Consider the following 4,165-nt stretch of genomic DNA (forward strand, 5'->3'; position numbering starts at 1 on the left):
AAAAAAAAAAAAAAAAAAAAAAAAAAAAAAAAATACAATCCAAAAATTGTATAAACAACTATTGTATAATGACATCCAAAAAATTCCAAGGAAGATGAAAATTACATTTGACTAAGAACATATTTAGCACTTTCAATTTGATTTAACTTACATAAGAAGGTCAGAATTATCCTCTGGCTACTTTCTCTGATAAAAAAGATTTCGGTATTCATAAGACAACTCACACTTTGTAAAAATCTTCTGAGTGTTATTAAAGCCACGTGAAAAAAGCATGTACAAAACAATAATATCTTTGTCTGTCATCCACCTAGTCATTCAACAGATTTACTGAGCATCAACTATGTCCCAGTACCACGCAAGGTGGTGAGGGTACAAAGATAGTTAAAGTCCCTGAAGGAACTCAGTCCAGTTGGGGCAACTAACCTGTAAGGAAATAGTACCATGAAGTGTTATAAGGATATTTTTGAGAGAGAGTGGTTCTTTCTCTTTGGACCAAGAAGAGAGGGCTGGTGGGGTTAGGAAGACATTACAGGGGATACGACGCTTGGGCCAAGTATAAGTGAATGTGCAGCAAGCAGTGGGAAAGGGAAGAAGGACGTTCCAGGCAGAGGGAGTGGCATGAGCAAGGACACAGGTACCTGCAAGTAGTGTGGCTTAGGTGACAGGGTGGAGGGAGGCACTTTTTAATGAGGCCAGAGTAAAGGAAAGCAGATCTGGGTGAAAGGATGATGGGTTCAGTGTTTGATGTGATGTTTTAGGGCCTGAGGTCCTCCAGGAGGAGCTGCCAGTAGACATTTTCAGGACTGCAAGAGAGGACCGTGTCCTAGCCTCACTTTACAGGGCCCTCTTCCAGATGCACACCTCCATACAGGGCCAAGGGGACCTCCCTACCCAGAGCCCATACTCCCTCCTACTCAAGACTCCTCTAGGTCCCCAGGATCACAGAATTCCTTGCTCAGATAGCACAGAGCCTGCTTCCAGTGCCTGTTCTGGCTTCCTTCTCAGGTCTACTCTCCAGGGAGCAGACTGTCTCTATAGGGTGCACGCCCCTAGACCCTGAGGGATGGTCGAGAAGCAGCTATTTTGGGGGCTGTTGATGGACATGGTTACAAGGACCAGAGTGAGTGGACATGTGGATGCCAGCCCCCTTGTAGCGTATGTTGGGGCTGACGGTGAGAGGAGAAACGGTGGGCTGTGGGTTAGAAGATGACTTCCTCACACTTCATGATCTGGTGTGGAAATCTGAAGTTCTACAATTAACCTCAGCCTTTGGGGTATTATGAAAGTTTATTTGTCAGGGTAGGAGGATAGAACATATTTGTGAGCTTGATTTGTAACTTTAACACATCTAACACATGCTGTATAAGCCTCCGTTTGTACTCTTGGCCGAGTCCACAAATGTTAGGGGGGGCCTGAGCAGCTGGAAACACTGATCAGGATTTGAGAAGAGATTTTACCTCAGGCCATCCATATTTGGGGGTGATCAGCACAGAGCCACTGCTGTGGGAGTGGGGAGGGTGCCAGAGTGGGTGTCAAAATTCACAGGAGAAGAGAGCCTTGGCCTAAACCTGGAGGCATGCCATCTTTTAGGCAATAGGTGAAGGAGCCAGCCAAGGAGGCTGCAGAGGAACGACCACAGAGGTAGGAGAAATACTAGGGTAATATTCCAGAAGCCAAGCAAGAAGAGTGTTTCAAGAGGAATGGAATGGTCAATAATGTGGACAGTGTACATAAAGTGATCAGCACAGGGCCTGGCCCGTGGGGAGCATCAAATCACCAGTGGCTGTGAATGTCACGATGATAGAGGGGATGATGGTAATGACGATGTCTCTGTTCGTTTGTGCTTCTTCTCTCTGCTTCAAACACCTTTTCCTCTTTCTCCCCCTTAACCCAAATTCCTGTGGATCACATTCTCTAGGAAGTCTTCCTCTTGTCTATTAGGTTGTCCTCCTATGTGCTCCCAGAGTCATTCTTATCATAGCTCATTCTTCTCATTGCACATTTACAGCACATAATAGACTGCTGGTATTTATTGAATGAGTGGTCATGGTTTCTAGGGTGACCACCCATCCTGGTTTGCCTGGGACTGTGTGGTTTTAGCACTGTAAGGCCTGTGTCCCAGGACACCCCTTAATCCTAGGCAAACCTATATGGTTAGTCACCCTAAATTGACGTCTCAATATTTTTGAATGAATAAATGAATGAATGGCAGAGTGTCAATATCAAAGTTAATGACCCTCAACTTTTCCCACACGTACATGAGCCTAAGCCCATTCAGTAAGTCTGGAGGATTCAGTGCTTTCCCTATACTCTTCACTCCTCATCATACTGAGGATGCTGTGGGCGAGACAGTCTCATGACCTGGTTGGATTCCTGTCTCAGCTGTTTTTCCCCATAGTCCTGGAAGGGGATAGCTTAACTTTCTCAACCAGGACTCCTTATCTGAACCACAGAACAAGAAGATCATTTGAGTACTATTTTCTGAATTCTCTCCAGGTTGGCACGTTAACAAGTTCCATTCTGCATGCATAGGAGAGAAGTTGATGCATACTGTTGGTGCCTTAGGGCATTTAGGGCTTAATTCTTTCACCTGTCAAGAATCACATAGGGCCTACAGTCAAGAATGTCACTGTGACTGTCCTCTGCCCTTGTTCATAGCACAGCTGGCTGGAGGAGAGAAACTATGGGAAGGAAGTGTCAAAGGATGGGGCTTGTGTCATCTCTATTCTGCAAATTGAGGAACTGAGGCCTGGAGAGGAAGTGCATTCTCATTTTCCCAGGATGGACAAAGGTAGAAAGCTGTAATATCTCACCAGACAGGAGAGGAAAATAAACAACCAACCACCTCTTAGGCCTTGATGTAATGGTGGTCACCAACTTTGCTTCTCAGCTGGAAGTTGCCAAAGTCAGGCTGTACTGTATGTCATCTTGTGGAAGATAAATTCTCTATAAATAAATTGATTTGGAACAGCCTCAAATACACAAAAACCACAATGGCTTTAAATGTACGTCTTGACTTTTTTTCTCATTTTCTTTCTCTTATTGGAGAGTTCAGCAAGGAAGTTTCTGCAAGAGAGGCCTTGCTGAAATTCAACCTAAAAAACCAGGAAGAACTCTTCTGTGTTCTCTTTAACAGACATATTTCATTACCAAATATTTGTTTAAAAGCTCCTTGATTCAATACATACGTCTCTAAGCATGCACCTGTATATTATACTCAAGCTTGTTATACGTTATGCATCAATCCTTTTAAAAATTCATTTTCTAGAAGAAGTGATTATTCGTTTTGTCAGTCAATTTCCCATCATTAAAAATTTCATATGCAAAAGCACTGCATACTGATGGGGTAAAACACTGTTATAGCCCTTCCATCTGAGGAAGAATCAGGGACAAATTTCTGAGGAAAATCTTGGAAAGACTTGGGCGCTACCACAATGGAGAGTGATGGAATGGTGGCCTTAGGGCTCTGTTTTCAGCTCAATTCTGAAGCAGAGGTACCCACTTCTAAGTAACATTCTCAATGGTACAGTGTATTTCATTTGTGGGGTAACTTAATTAAGCCCACCCACTCCGCCTGTGGAATCATTATATCACATTAGCAAGGACAATAGAAGCATGGGGGTCCTGAGTTTTTACTGAACAGTCATTCATCTGAAAGGAAGGTCACAGGGTTGCCAGTACTAACTGAAAGAGCACTTACTTTGTGTCTGATTTGTATGACTGAAGCAAAGAGAATCCATCTCCGGCCTAGTAAAGGAAATACCTTAGATGGCTTGAGAAAATGCCTAAACTGTTTAAAGCAGGTTAAATTCCACTGAGTCTTTCCAAGTGGGTGCAGATAAGCTGTTAGAGAATATCTTGGTCTTGCTGGGCAGGAAGGTGTTCTGGAAGGATCCTTCTCAGTAGGCAGATTTTACCTTGGCTTGCTGAAAATGCTGTTCACTAGGTTTCAAGCGTCCACATGGCTGTGCTTTTTACTGGAAAATTCTAAAGCCTTGATGTGGCCTAAGAGGATTCTTTCTGGACAGTGGTTCTACCATCCTTCTTGAGGAACTGCAGTTTGAGCATGACCCTTAGTTCCTTTCTAACTTCCCAGCACCCTCTCCCGAGATCGGCTGGCCCTGGTAATGCCAAACCACTGACACTCCTCCATTGTGCCATGCAA

This window comes from Aethalodelphis obliquidens, unplaced genomic scaffold (genome assembly GCF_003676395.1).
Source record: "Aethalodelphis obliquidens isolate GAN/ISIS:26980383/991018 unplaced genomic scaffold, ASM367639v1 scaffold12, whole genome shotgun sequence".
Classification (NCBI taxonomy): domain Eukaryota; kingdom Metazoa; phylum Chordata; class Mammalia; order Artiodactyla; family Delphinidae; genus Aethalodelphis; species Aethalodelphis obliquidens.